The 16,479-nt window shown below is 38.4% G+C and overlaps 1 protein-coding gene and 1 pseudogene across 1 annotated transcript in view; one reads left to right on the top strand and one right to left on the bottom strand.

Annotated features, from left to right (window-relative positions):
* Nucleotides 1–16,479, top strand: part of TRPM3 (transient receptor potential cation channel subfamily M member 3) — a gene marked incomplete in the record, with an annotated part of 593,048 nt that overhangs the window by 380,610 nt on the left and 195,959 nt on the right.
* On the bottom strand, nucleotides 10,191–11,455 carry LOC102412375 (annotated as a pseudogene).

The raw sequence follows: 16,479 nt of genomic DNA, 5'->3' as shown, positions 1-16,479 counted from the left end.
ATGTGCGGTATAAAAAGGCAGACTATCTCTCCCAGTGCTGTGAGTTTGGATAAACTAGGAGACAATGGCAATTAAATTCTTATTTTTATCTTTTCTCCCCATCTCTGTTCTGAGGCATATACTACCGGAAAAAAATGGTCAGACTTTGTTTTTGTCCTTATTGATGTACTGGATTTTCTATTTCTCATCTGTCTTAGTTTAGAATGAGTCACAAGTCACTTTCCCTGACTAATTTCATTGCTTTAGAAATATTATCAAGTGTTATTTCTGCATCATGAATGACTCAGCACTGCAGGCATAAATAGATGAATGCTATCCAAGTAGCATTAGATTCAACTACCTCAGTTTTTAAATACTAGGATTCCCCTTTGTGCTGTGTTGACTGAGATGACCAGCTTTACTCCTAGTCAGTAATACCTTTCCAATTGTAGGTGCCTGAAGTGCAAGCCAAAGATTACTTTGCTTGATAATAGTCAACTCAAGTCTCAGATTTCAGAGAAATATGATCTAGCCCTTCATTTATCAGTTAGTGAGCAAGTACTCACCGATGAAAAATGTCAGCCTGAAAAAGACGTCTGAATGAATGTGTGTCCTGAGATGATGCCCCTTATTCATCCAAATTGTATTATTGATGTTTGTGTTTATTTTGTCAAGTTTATGCCCAAAATTATCACCTGGATTTACCATTTTTAGATACCTGAGGCAAGAAGCAGAACTCAAAGAGGCAGAAAACCTTCAAGTTTTAAGTGGTCATAACTCTTGGAAGGTTATCAATGGGGCAAACACAAATAGACTTCACATCCTTATGTGCCAGTGGAATTTGCCTCAGGTATTGTGAAGAATAAATGAGCAATGGCTTGCTTTCAAATGTAGGAGGTAAATAATGTATTTAAGATAAAAGTCTGATTTGTCTATTTAAAGGGAACTTCCTTGGTGGCTCAGCAGTAAAGAATCTACCTGCCAAAACAGGAAAAATGAATTTGATCCCTGGGTCAGGAAGATCCCCTGGAGAAGGAAATGGCCACCCACTCCAGTATTTTTGCCTGGGAAATCCCATGTACAGAGGAGCCTGTCGGGCTACAGTCCATGGTGTCACAAAGAGTCAGACATGACTCAGTGACTAAACAGCAACAACACAACAATGGGGTCCCTACATCTTTGGATTAGATGAAGTAAAGGCATAAACGAAACACAAAGTAGAAATGAAGGAAAATTTTGTTGCATCAAATTATTTGTTGCTTCAAATTATATCACTGTGTCCTAACAGAGATGTGACAAGTGTGCTACTCTCCAAAGAACATCAGAATGACCAAAGACAAGAGAAAGTCCATCAGCAAAGTATCATTTTAGAACCCCAGGTCTAGACTGTATTCCCTAAGGCATATCTTTCTGGGTGGTGGCCACTGGTTCCTTCTGCTGCTCAAGAGAGTTCTAGCTAAAGCTGAAGGATGCCACAGGCCTATAATTTGTCTCTGTAAGACCTGTCCAAAGAAAGTAATTGATCTTGATGGATTGTACTCCAGAGTGATTTAGACATAATTGGAATGTCAAGTGAGAAAGAAGGAAACAAATAGCAAGCATGCCAACTTCGTGTTCATTTTATTTGTTGTTATTTTCATCTTGCCTTGTCTCTTTTCTAGAATTTTCTATAAAAAGCATGTCAAAACTGGATTCTGTCTTGTGACCTCAGAAGGGAAGTAAGAAAAGTTGGAAACATCTTGTACAGACACAGAATACTGGTGGCTTTATTTATTTTTTTTTAAGTGCTGCCTTTGTAAACTGCTTTCCAAGTTAACATTTCACTGTAAGAGGATAGGCAGGATGTGGCACATTGGACATTAATTGGAAATCTACAACACAGGCATGAGTACCAATAGCTAGTATACATGTGTACATAGGATACATGATAAATGTATAAAGTGTTACCAGAGCACACAGCTCTTGAGTGTAGCATTCCTCATGAGAATCTATTCAGTCAGTGGAAACATTTATGTTAATTATCCACAAAATGGCAGTATAATAACTCTATTGTTGCTTTTCCCCTTTCCCATCAAATACTGTATCTAAACTGAGAGTCAGTATGAATGATCAAGGAAAAGCTAACATATGACCCTCTTTTATCCAGCTCAACACAGAAAAAAGAACCAGTCTGAGCTGGTTGAAGGAAAGCTGGTAAAGGGGACAAATTATATGAGATAGTATAATGTTCAGTGTGTGTGTATATATATTTTATTAAACTGAATTTATATACACTCAAATTCAATGCAATGCAATTGATATGTTAATTTAATACTATAAAATTGATTAAATATAATTAAGTATATATATTAACATATAAATAATATATATATGTATGTGTGTTTAAATTTTAAGTGAAAACCTAAAAGTAGGACTGATAACATCACTTTTCAAATCAATCAATCACCAGATATTTTTCAAATGCTTGTTTTAGGCCTTTCCTTGAGATGTACAATTGAGCTAGTACAATAAAAAATAATTTTCAATTAGATGTTACTGCGTTCCAAAAAGCAGAAAGAGGCATAGGTTGGAGTAGATGGAGAAAGTTTTATAAAAAGAGTATTACTTCAGTTTTTCCATTTGTGGAATATATAAAGATATAGTTATATGGATACTTACGTCATTGTATCTAAGGTCCACAAGGCTAGAATAGCTTTGTTTGTTTAGGCAAGTGCAAAATAAAATAAATATTTTTTTTCTTAGAGTATGCTATTTGATCTCTCCATGTCTACATGGGGATAATGAAGCATTAACTTAAAAAAAAAATCTAGATAATTTATTGAGGAAAGTGCCAGTGAAAACTTTTATTGATCTAAATTGACCAATACATTCTCTATATTGATTAAATTTACTTTAGAATTGCTCAACTCCAAGTTGGGGAAATGTGCCTTGAAATAAAGAGCAAACATGAGAAAAACACAGAGCTGGGTAATCCATCACCATAAAGAAATCTCTTTTAGGGAACCACTGCCCACAACTTTCAGATAGCGCATCAATGCAAGTGAAGACTTCAGAGGTATCAGTTAGGTTCCTCTGAGATTTGCTTAGCTGACTCTCAGCCATTTGTTACATAGAAAAAACTCCGAATAAGCATGTGGTCATCACATTTGGGCATGGCTTAGAATCACTTGGAAAGCAATAAAAGACAGAGTCCCCTAAGTATCCTTATTCAGTGTAGCTGGGCTGGAATGCAGGAAACTGTATTTGAAACCAAAACCCCAGATGATTCCAATGGGAGGGTCCATGGACAACACTTTCAGAAACTTTTTAAAAACTTATTTTATTGAAGTACAGGTGATTTACAATGTTGTGTTAATTTCTGCTGTACAGCAAAGTGATCCAGTTATACAATAGGATTGACATGACATTTTTTTACCCACTTAATTTCTAGGAAATTTTTCTTTCTGAAGTTCAGTGCATAGTTTCTGTCCCATGAGAGCTTTAAAACCAACAAATATATTTAAAAATTATCTGAGTGAGGTATAGATAATAAACTGTCCTGGTATTTAATCCTTCTGCCTTAGAGGAAATGAATTCTGAATCAATCTGGTGGATATTGACTCATTGGAAAAGACTCTGATGCTGGGAGGGATTGGGGGCAGGAGGAGAAGGGGACGACAGAGGATGAGATGGCTGGATGGCATCACTGACTCGATGGACGTGAGTCTGAGTGAACTCCGGGAGTTGGTGATGGACAGGGAGGCCTGGCGTGCTGCGATTCATGGGGTCGCAAAGAGTCAGATACGACTGAGTGACTGATCTGATCTGATCTGATCTGGTGGATATTAGAACCTGCAGCTGCTGAAAATACAGTGTATTAACATCTCACCCAGTAGTGTCATTAATAATAGAAAATGTTTGGGATGTTTTTAATGGATTTTCGTCAGATTCCCTGTGTAATTCTCAGATGTTGATTATGAACCACAGGATTTATGAAAACTATTTACAGCAGTAACTGCCTTCTTATAAAAGGTTCTTCATCCAGAGAAACACTAAAGATGCATTGAAGTAGGACTCCAAGGTTAACACAAGTTTATACTTCTGTTGTCCAGAAAAGTCTCCATTCAGCTTCAGTAAAGCCTTTCCTTTACTGTCCTAATTGTTGGACAACCATCCTTGAGTTGATATACATGTTCATTGTGTTTTTGGATTTATTCAATGTAAATGAAGTGTCCATCCATGAGCAGTGACCCCTAAAGGTCGTAAGTAAAAAATAAAAAATCAGCTTTTCTAAAACCATGGAAACCATAGTACAGTACCTTGGAGACCAGCTAATGTTTGGAGCTCTTTGACCCTATGATCTTCGTTTTCCCCCTTTGATAATATATTTGAGATTTTATAATCTCTGGTGGAGGGATGACAAGTTTTTGTTTTGAGTGTCAACAATAATCAACTGATAGACACGTCGTAGAATGATGTGTTGAGAATGATTCTGAGACCACATCTGGACTCAGAAGAAAGATTACTGTGATAGATTAGCAATAGTGCAAAGAAGGAAAACTAGTCAAAATATCACAGATGTCTAATTTTATTCTAGAATAAAAACAAAATCTTGTAAGTAGCCTGCATATATTACTACCAGGCAGTCATCAAGCAGCACACTGAATTATGAAACCAAGGGAAAAATAAGAAACTTATCTGCCTAAAAGATGCTTAGTAAATAAGTCAATTTTTTATCAACACTGTGAAGCACATCAGTGTTTAAATTACCCAATGATATGGGCCTTTTCACACAAGCGTAATAAACAGGATATGAACAACAGGAAGCTCTTTATTGTAGGGCGATGTTTGGAGCTGAACTGAAGGACAAAGTGCAATTGCCAATGGATAATTTGCTAGAAAAAAGAATAACTTTTTTTTTAAAGCTAGGAACTAATTCATCACAGAATACATACAAAAATAGGTAAAATTACATTTGCCCCAACATTTCATAGCATAGGATGTGGGGTTAGAAGGAATATTTTGACAAATTACTTTAGAAGAGAATTGGTATTTCCTATTCCTTTTTTCTCCAGGCTTCCCTGGAGGCTCAGATGGTAAAGAATCTGCCTGCAATGTGGGAGACCAGGGTTTGATCCCTGGACTGGGGAGATCCCCTGGAGAAGGGCATGGCAACCCACTCCAATATTCTTGCCTGGGGAATCCCCATGGATAGAGAAGCCTGGTGGGCTACAGTCCATAGAGTTGCAAAGAGTCAGACATGACTGAGCTACTCACACTTCTTTTCCTCCACATCCCTGACCCTCCCCACAAGTGCATACTTGAAGGATTTAAGTTGCTATTTTTGTAAAGATCTACATACAAGAGCCTGATCTAGACACTTTATTTCATAAACATTTTGAGTTAGCTATGATGATGATCTCAATTTTATGAATGAGGAAATTGAGGAGAGGTGAGGAAAGTTCAGCATCAAACAGCTTGAGTGGTCTGTCCAGGCAGATGTGGCTGGAATGTCAGCTCTTAGGAGCTGCATGTCTTGTCCCCTAGGAAAATGAGATCCAGGAACTGCAAGAGGTTTACTTGCCTCAGATCTGCATTACTCCAGACAACAGAGGGGTCTGCACCCAGCTTCCATATTCTCCTTCTTGCTTTGCATGCTGGTTAACTTCTCCTTTGAATTAAACATTGGACCAGCATTTAAAGCAGGTCAGTTGAAGAGGTGCCAACATTTTTGCCTGCCCAAGGAGCCTATACATCTCAAGCCAGCTCTGATTCTGTCTTTTATACAGGGCCTAAAGCAATAAAAGTTTGACTCTTCCTCTTGCTTGGCTATGTGCAGTATTCACTGATGGGATTTCACTTGGAATGAAATCAGAGTATGTTTTTTCCTTACAATTTTGGCAACAGAGAAGCTACCTGACCATGTGGCAGTCCCTGTATCCTTTGGCAACAATTCAATTTCAACTCTTGGGCACATTCATAACCAAAGGCAAGGGGAAGAAGAGACGTTGTAGAGATGCAGCCAACACTGTTCAGGATTTTCCACCTTAGTGTCCTGTTAGGTCCGTGCCTCAGGCTGAGGACTCGGCACCTCTGTCTGCCTCAAGAGTAGCACTGTCCAATAGAACTTTCTGTGATGATGAAAATGTCCTATATCTCTGCTGTCCAATCAGATAGGCACTGAGCCATTGAATTGTGGCTAGAGTGACTAAGAAATTGAATTTTAAATTTTATTTAATTGTAATAAATTTAAGTTTGAATTGCCACATGTGGCTAATAGCTAGCACAGCTCTGACATTTCTATAATTGGATTCTACCGCACTGAGAACCCTTGAATGTCTGACAGATTTCCACTGTTATTAGCAATTGTTCCCTTCATTTTTAAATTACATTCTTACATCCAACCAACATCATGTACTCAGGCATCCAATATTGTTGGACACCTACCATGTTCCAGGCACTTTTCTAGATATGGGCAAAAACATACTTGTGAGCCAAATAAACAAACATTTCTGCTGTTGTGGAGCTTACATTTTAAATTTTAGCAAGGTTAGATAGATAATAAGTAATAAACATAATAAACATGTATAACATTTTTAAAGGTAATATACAAGGAGAAAAGGAGAGGGGTGAGGGAAATAAGATAAGAGGGGCAGAGAAAAAGCCTCAGTCTTCAGCATCTCCATAAACATAGAGAGGAGGAGTCCATAAGTACTCCTTTCTATTAACATGTAATCCATGCATCCAAGGAGTTACAGTCTAGTTAGGATTATCTGAAATTAATCTGTCTTTATGAAGTGCCAAGTATAAGATGTATAGCACAAACTTTGTCTTATAAAATGCATTAATTGCTTCTCTTACCACCACCCTCAACCCCAACTCACCACCTACTTCTGTCTCCTTTTGTGTATGTATCTATGCCTTCTGTTTAATATATCTGGCTCAGGATTGTAGACTGGGTTTAAAAAAGTAGAGAGATAGACAGATAGACAGGTAGGTAGGTAGGTAGAAAGAAAGAAATGTAAGACACATCACTCTGTGGGAAGTGGTAGGTGGAATTTGCCAGAGAGCCGACTATGCCATCAAGGTATGTGCATTGCCCAGTAATAGGCAGCTTCTTGAAGATCTATCTAATTACCTGACATCGCTAGATGGAAACCTTCAGGAAAAGCACAGGTAAACAACTTTTCTAGGTTAGATGGGCAAACAGGGTCAGAGGTACTATTTCTAATAGGTCTTAGCTGGGAGAAGCCATTTGTATCTGAAGCTGAGCCTCAGTAAAAGCTTGGGCAAAGTGATTTCTGTCTGTTGGTCACTTTTCTGCATTCTAGTCATATCTTCTCCAACTTCCTAGTCAGGTAGTTCTTCCTGAAAGCCAATATCAGTCAGTTACAGCTAAGTGAATTTAATATTAAATATCACTTATCCCAAGAGGTGTTCTCAGGGCTTCTAATTATTGAGTAAAATATTTGCCTTTTAATTAACTAAAAGGAACTTTGGGCATCTGCTAAGTTAAGAAAGTAACTCTGAGAGAGTGGTGGTGGATCCTTGAAATCACATTCCTCAGTCTCCTTATACATAAGATATCGAAAATCCTGTCTCAGTGATACAACAGAAGAAATCTCTTCTTGTGTCTAGTCATTTAAACAAATCACTAACTTTACTACACTGAGTTGAGACTGTATATTTAGATTAGTATAATTTATTATCAAAGATCATTCCTTCTGATTCTCTTGTCCTTTAAGCCCAGCTCTGATGCTTTCAGCTTATAATTTTTAATGAGTCAGTTTACCTCTGAAGACTTCAGATTCTTCATCTATAAAGTGGTTGTTGTGAAGTTGTATCATTCTTTTATCCTGAGCTTTGAATTCCTCAGCAGGATTTTCAGATTAGCACTTTTCCTAGAACACACAGACTCCAGAAATATCAAAATATAAGATTCAGGAGGAGATCTAGGTCAAGTAAGAGTTATGATCCTAAAACATATTTGACTTCAAGATGATGTTAAATTATAGAGAGTAGTGGCTTTAGGGTATCTTAGCATCACTTATTTGTTTTTACTTGACACTGATGAACATAATGAGGGCTTCCCTGATAGCTCAGTTGGTAAAGAATCCACCTATGATGCAGGAGACCCCGGTTTGATTCCTGGGTTGGAAAGATCCACTGGAGAAGGGATAGGCTACCCACTCCAGTATTCTTCGGCTTCCCTTTTGGCTCAGCTGGTAAAGAATCCACCTGCAATCTGAGAGACCTGGGTTCAATCCTCGAGTTGGAAAGATCCCCTGGAGAAGGAAAGGGCTACCCACTCCAGTATTCTGGTCTAGAGAATTTAATATGAGCTAATGAATTCTCTTCATTGATACCCTTCTAAGTGGTCTTGAATTATAGCCTTTTCCATCTCATTCACAGACCTGCTCCATCCAACTTTTATATTAGAAATACTGCAGTTTTTCTTTTCTCCATAGAATTTGTCTCCTCCAGCTAATTTGCATACCCAGTACTTTGCTTCAGCCCTGACCTGGGCATTATTAGGATTCCTTGCAGGTGTGAAAGCCCCTGGGGTATTTAATAATAACAAAAAACTACTTATTATTGAGCACCTATTATGTACCAGAAACAGTGCTAGGTGCTTTGTGTACCTGATCTTTTTCCTAAGTTTGTGTGTGTGCATGTGTGCCAAGTGGCATCAGTCATGTCCCACTCTTTCAGACCCAAAGGACTACTGTAGCCCTCCAGGCTTCTCTGTCCATGGGAGTTTCCAGGCAAGAATACTGGAGTGGATTGCCACGCCTTTCTCCGACCCAGGGATCAAACCTGTGTCTCTTAAGTCTCCTGCATTGGCAGGTGGGCTCTTTACCACTAGTGCCACCTGGGAAGCCTTTTTTCTGAATGTATCAATCTATGAAGACATATTCTATCCCCTTTCAACAGATAAGGAGATGGAGGATTAAAGAGATGGAATAACCTGCCTCAGGTCCCTCAACTAGTAAATGAAAGAACGGGATTCCAGCCAGAAGCACCATATCATAGAGCCTTAATTATAATATTCTATCCTCTATAGAAGATTGCAAAACTGACCTCACCCCTTCTATGTCTGACCTGAAATTAGTTGGAAAAAAAAGTAGATGTATGTTGAGTTGATTTTTAAATTTTATTTTATTGAAGTATAGTTGATTTACAATGTTGTGTTAATTTCTACTTTACAGCAAAGTGGTTCAGTTAATATATATATATATAATTTTTCATATTCTTTTCCATATGGTTATCACAGTGAGTTGATTTTTTTATATAGAAAAGCAATTTATTGCATTATATGCACTTACACAGTTAGTCAATGAGAGTAACAGGCCTGCTGGTGAAACAGGTCACCCAAAATAGAGATGGTATTAAACTAGTGGTTGAGGACTAACTCCTTTAAAAAAAAAAAGCAACTCCTATCCAGGATTCATTTAATTTTTTTTTTATGGTTTATTTTTTTTTAATTTTATTTTATTTTTAAACTTTACATAATTGTATTAGTTTTGCCAAATATCAAAAAATACAAGCTATTGATTCATTCTTCTCAACTTAACTGAACAGTCTACCTGTGGTATAATTGTCAGGTAAAGGCATACATCCTTACAACTTGCTGGTCAAAAGTTTTTTTAAAAAAACCATTTCACAGAAAGGAGAGAAATAATATGAAAACAGCTCAAGAAATACACTAACACAGAAAAATATATGGGGAAGCAGGAACACGTTTTGACTTAACTGAAGAAACTGAGAGGAGACTGGTCTATGTAAGGATATGTGCATCCTGGAAAAGTTCAGCATGTAGGAATTTGTATGACTTGAATCTCCCCTATTTCCTGAATAAAAACAACATCTTGTAGTATTTATACTTCATGGCTCAGACACCTACCTCACTTGGCTCTATTTCTTACTCACTCTAGCCTTTACTTAAATGAGTTTGAAAAACTTGGGGCTATAGCATAAGAAGAAAAATAACCACACACGATATTCCCCCTTTTGTGGCTACTTTTAGACCTCTGTTACTAGAACACTCCTAAAGAAAATTTAAATATAAGTCTGTGGCTCTGCTGAATCAAGAAGCCCCCAGTTAATATTTAGAAAACACCTTCTGTTTGAACTAATAACATTGTTGATGGAACTTATTATAGAGGGATAACCAAACAAAGTCTCTGTCTCAAAACCAGTGTTAAATCAATCTCAGAGTTGAAAGGAAGAAAAGGGGAGTCTAAAGATCACAAATGCAGACATGATCTAAATCCTTGTCCTTCTGGATCCATGCGTCCTTCAGGGTCTTCATCATTATAAATGTTCTCTGCCATTTGCCACACTTGCATGATATTATCTTCTGATATAGAACAAATCAGATATCTTGGCAGTGTGACCACCATGAATAAACAACAACTCTGGTGGCCCATCTTCTGGGGATTGTTCCTCCAATTTTACTTAAATCCCAGACATTCAGTCTTTGATCAATACCATTGGAAGCCAAAATAGTCTCACTGGGAGGTGACCACTGAACCTGGACTATTTCATCCTTATGTGAATCAAAGGAATGCAACTTGAGTTTCAGATTCCTCAGATCCCACAGGGCAACAGTTTTGTCAGCTGATCTGTGGCAAGAATGAGCTCACTATAAGGACTGAAAGAAAGGCAGTTCACTTCAGCAATGTGAGCATCAACTGAGTGGCTTGGTTTGGAAGTATTGTTTGAAGGAGTATCCCAGATCATGAGTTTGTGATCATCAGCAACTGACCCAAAGAGGGACTCATGGAGCAGATGCCAGGAAATATCCTCTACTACTGCTGTGTGCTCTGTAAAGATGGTCTGCACATCCACACTTTCCCTTCCTTTGGAACAGCACTTATGTCCCACAGGCAGATGGTGTGGTCATCTGAAGCACTCAGTAAGTGCCCACTGAGATTTGGGTTCCAAGAAAGCCCGTAGCCTTCCTTCTGATGTCCACAGAGGCGCAAGTCTGGGTTGCACTCTCCAGAAGGGTCTGGTTTAGCAGGATATTTTGAATAGTCAAAAACAAGAACATCACTGGATGGATTCTTTGTTGCAATGATGCAAGGATTCTGGGGCATATAGCATGCACTGTTTATCTCTCCTTCATGGTTGATCTTGATTTCTATTTCAATTTTTCCACTAACTGAGCCAAAACCTCCAAATTCTCCTTTTTCACTGTTGTAGTGTGAAGCATCAAACTGAGCATCATCATTAGGGAGCTGCACGCTGACTGTCACAAGGTGGTTTTGTTCATCTGACAAGCATGTCCCCAAGACGAGTCGATGAATACTGAATTCTTTCCCTTCTGGTCTGGTTACGTTTGGAAGCCACTGTGCAGTTAGGCTAGGCCACTCCAGAGCATGGGTCATCACCAAATCGTAAAGAAAAGGGGTGTTCTTTTTCCATATTTTATATTCTTCGTTGATCACACATTCTTCTACTGCGTCATCAAAGGTGCTTCCTTGTCGGCCATGCCGAGTAGGCAAGCCAGCGGGGATCCCAGGGTTAAGCGTTGCAGGAGCCTGCGGGCACTTGCTCTGCGCACGTAGCCTCTATTTTTCCCCAGTGAGCTGATTTTTATGTCATATAATTACTTGCAGATGGAATTTAAAAACACCAACAGTCTATGTGAAGGAAATTATCTTGATATCACCAAAAGCCTTAAAATCTTCAAACAGTTATTGAGCACTCTTATGGGCAAGGCATTGCCCTAAGCATTATAAGGAAAACACAGTGAATAAGCATCTGCTCCTGACAAGAGCAACAAAGCTACTCAAAGGGGGAAAACAGCCTTCAGAATTAGAACCAAATATAGGTTTTAGAGTTTGGTGGCCAGTTTTTCCCTAAATACCATGTGAGATTAAAGAAAACTCACAGAGGCCTAGAATATTTCTCAGACAGGAATCTGATTTAAAAAAAAAAGAAGAATCAAGAAAATCAGATTGCTAGGGGGAGAAAACCCAGGCCACTTCTTCCATTCTCCCAAACAGATTTGAAGTTCATAGCAACACAAAGAGCATAGGGGACTGGGGAAGACCACCTGGTCAACTGCCACAAAACAGGCGGCCACTCATTCCCTCAGTCAACCCACAAACATTCTTCTAGAACCGATATTGAACTGTGCACTCTGCTAGAGCTTAGATACAGGCACTGTTAAGATGCATTCACTCCTTCAAGGAGTGCATAACCTACATACATGTAAATAAATAATTTCCATGCAGTCTAATAATTACAGTAATTAGTAAGTATCCAGTGCTATGAGAATGTCAATAGAGTGGCAGTCAGAGATTTTCACACAGGAGGTGGACTTGGAGCTGAATTACGAAGGATGAGTTTGAGTGATGGGATCAGATGTAGAGAGTATTTCAAGCAGAAAGTTGAAGGACGTAGAAGCATGCAAGAGTCTGGTGTGTTTGAATGATAATAGTGTTTCATAGAATATGTGTGAGAGAGTGGCAGGGGATGAGCCTAGCCTGGAGAGAGACCATGATGAGTCTTAAATGCCATGTGTAAGTTGAGATATTATACTGCTAGTGATGGGAAACTATTTCAGGGTTTTAAGAAGGATGTCACAGAATCATATTTGCCTTGTAAGAGAACCATTAGATCAACTCTAGGGAATGTAGTAGAGGAGGATAGAGAAGAAACCAATTAGTGATTTGTTGGCACCATTTGAGCAAGATGAGTCACCTCTGCTGTGCTCTGCCTGAATTCTTGAATTATCATCACAATAAATAAATGCTGTTTTACATTCCTAAATTTGGAGTGTGTTACCTGTTAATAAATGACCAGAATATGTGACTTACAATCTTGTGAGTTACTTGTAGCAAGGCTAAATAGTGGAGAAGGCAATAGCACCCCACTCCAGTACTTTTGCCTAGAAAATCCCATGGACGGAGGAGCCTGGTAGGCTGCAGTCCATGGGGTCTCTAGAGTTGGACACGACTGAGTGACTTCACTTTCACTTTTCACTTTCATGCATTGGAGAAGGACATGGCAACCCACTCCAGTGTTCTTGCCTGGAGAATCCCAGGGACGGGGAAGCCTGGTGGGCTGCTGTCTCTGGGGTCGCACAGAGTCGGACACGACTGAAGCAACTTAGCAGCAGCAGGACTAAATAGTATTCATTTCTCTACCCCTAGCCTTAGTGCATTTCACATAGTAAGCACCAATATTGTTTATTCAGTGAATTGAATGGATGTTTAGATGCCTGCATGGGGTGTTTGCAAGCTTCCATTATAATTAAGCCTCCAAATCTAAGTATCTCTACCTCAAATGTAAGAAAGAATGGTGATCTCTGACCTCTCCGAAGGTGTGTGGAGCCCTGTTGACAGGAGAGAGCCATGTATAACACACAGAGACCCCAGCCCCTGGTTGTGCTTCTTGACAAGAGGAACTGGTCAGTGACTCTCCCAAGGAGCACTGTAGAATTGTGCTTGTTTGTTTTTTTTTTTGTCCATGCTATGTGGCATTCGAGATCTTAGTTCCTCAACTAGGGATTGAACCCAGGCCCCCTGCAGTGGAAGCATGGAATCCTAACCATTGGACCTCCAGGGAAGTCCCTGAAGGACTGTGCTTTAATAATAGCAAATGCTTACATAAGACTTGCTGTGTATCAGGCACTTTTGTAAGCATTTTGCAAAGATTAATCCATTTAATATTCATAAGTCTATGAGATAAGTACTATTATAATCCCTATTTTACATATACAAAAAATATGACATGGAAATACTAAGCAATTTGCACAAGATCACGCAGCTAGCAAGTGACAGTTGAACTCCAGGCAACCTGCCCCTGGTGACCATGATGCTTTTATTCATGATGCTGTCCTCTTCTTTAAGAAGAATCATGCTGTTACATGTGACCCCACCCATTTGGGAATGATAATTTTTGGTAAAGAAAGACAAGTAAAAAAAGGGAAGAAAAGAAAAGAAAAATACTAGTCTCTGTGACCTTAGACAAGATGTAAACTTTTTGTGCTCTTAAATGTTGAATTTAGTAATTCACTTTCACTTTAAGCAAATGATAAAATTTCTTTTTTTTAGATTCCATGAGAAATGATATTTTGTAAGTATCAAATTGTGATATTACTAACAATCATTCTTTATACAAGTAAAATTTTCTCATATTGTATCTGAATAAGTTAACAGAGTGTCTGTGGGGGCATAAGAAGGTCTCCTTCCCTGAAAGCCATTAGCCTAAGCCTAGTTATCGAGTCCCATTGAATTCTAAATGCATTTTCCAATTTTTAAATCTAGGAACAAAACTCTGATATTGCAGGTAATTAAATTCATTCTGAGAAAAATATGTCCATGTGGGTTAAATTGCCAGCATTTGAACAGAATACTAATAACACACTGTGGGAAGTTTTATTGGTTACTTCGAGCTTTGAGTAAACACTGACCTATTTCAAATAACCCTGTGACTCATCTGAAAAGCTGCAGATCACAAGTACAGCATTTAAATGGAGACACAAATGCCAGAGTGTAGAGATTTTCCTCACTTCAATGACTACACTTCCTAAATCAGAAAACCTTCTAATTTGAGGTTTACCAAAAATAGCACTGGTACATATGGAGCCACAAATCAACAGTTTCCATAAATATTCAAGATTTTGTCAAAGACCCAGTTCTAGAACTAAAATTTTATATAATAACTGACCATGTTTTGGTGTCAAAAAAAATTTCAATCACCATTCTAGTGCCATAAAAAGAAATCTAAAATGGGCTATTTCTATTTTTGCTCATGATTAAATATAGTAGTCAAGATTTTTAAATTATTCCAATGTTGTGCAGGGAAAAAAATTGCAAAGAGCTAAGAAAGTAATAATTTCAAGAAAGTAGGCCTCCTAATATCATAGGGAGGTGGTCACAAAATAAGAAGGGTGCGGTGGAGAGACAGAGTAAGAATTTGTGCCAAATGGAAGACATCTATGTCAGCATAAAAAATATTTGTGGACAATTAGAAGCAAATGTCATCTTCAAGGTATTACAATAAATGCACTTTGCCACTGTCCACATTTACCAGTTTCCCCTTGTCTTCTCCAATCTTGTCTGATTTCCTTCAGATATTCTCTATGTCAAACCAAAGAAAAGCAATTTCCTACAACAAATACACTCAAATTTCTACCTCCATTGCAGATGATTAGGAAAGTGAAAGACATTTATAGATTTCAGTGAGGAAAAGCAATACCATGGAAGGAAGGCTGGATAAAACAGACCCAACTAAAGCACAGCAATCATCAAGCTTTGTGACTTTGTACGCATCATCTAACCTCTTAGGACCACAGTCTTCTCCTCTGGAAACTGGAATTGACACCTTCCTTTCTCGCATACTGTTATGAAGATTAAATGAGATTATCTCAGTGAAACCCGTTGTGAGTCATAAACCATGCACTATGAACACGTCAAGCTGTCATACAGTATCTTTTTAAATACAGTGTTATTAAACTCTCTGCAAAGAATGTGCGATCTAAAACCTGTTATTTCTCTGCCAAAAGGGGGGATTTGCAAGTGTTTGTGAGCTGTTATAGGCAAAGAAGCATCAGAAATGAAATTTTCCCCTTGATGCAGTCAGAGGATAGAAAAAGAAGTTAACCAGGAATGGCAGTTATTTAATGTTTACTGAGTATAACTTATTGCTTTGAAAGGATCATATCACCTTTTTTCCCCTAAATCCATCTCTGCTCCAACAATGACAATTATCCTATGCTTTGGAAAACACCAATCTGGTGAATTCTTGTACTTCTAGAGGTAGAATTCCATGGGTTCCGTTGCTAATGATTTAACCAAAGCCACAATTTTAGTCAGTTGTGAAATTGGACTAGAAAGTATAAGATGCTTAGTGTCTTTAACTCTCCTAACCACTGAAGCCCACAATCCACTAAGTTGCACATCATTTCTCAGTTTTTACAAAGTGACAAACTACATACCAGTGACAGACAGATCCTTCAAAAGTTAATGACCTCAGGGAACTGGGATTTCATTACAAACGGTTAGCAATAGAAAACAGATTTTGGGTTGTTGTCAGAATTAAACACCCGCAGATGAATGATTGGATCTATCAAGTGGCTAATCAGAAGAGTCTCTTCTGTTGTTAATCATGTGTAACATTTATGTGCACTTTATATTGCAAAAATCTCTAGACTCACCCACACAGGTTACCTGTCAAGTAGACATATGCCCTGGTATATCTCATGTCTTGACTCTTCCAGAAAATCAGTTGGTTGTGAGTGTGTATATCTCATTTATCTCTGTAGCCTTAGCATTCATCACAGTGTCTGGCACTAAATAGATACCACTAAAACGAAGATCATGGCATCTGGGCCCATCACTTCATGGGAAATAGATGGGGAAACAGTGGAAACAGTGTCAGACTTTATTTTGGGGGGCTCCAAAATCACTACAGATGGTGACTGCAGCCATGAAATTAAAAGACACTTAATCCTTGGAAGAAAAGTTATGACCAACCTAGATAGCATATTCAAAAGCAGAGACA

The sequence above is a fragment of the Bubalus bubalis genome, chromosome 3 (assembly GCF_019923935.1).
Source record: "Bubalus bubalis isolate 160015118507 breed Murrah chromosome 3, NDDB_SH_1, whole genome shotgun sequence".
Lineage (NCBI taxonomy): Eukaryota > Metazoa > Chordata > Mammalia > Artiodactyla > Bovidae > Bubalus > Bubalus bubalis.
This window is presented reverse-complemented; position numbering and strand designations above follow the sequence as displayed.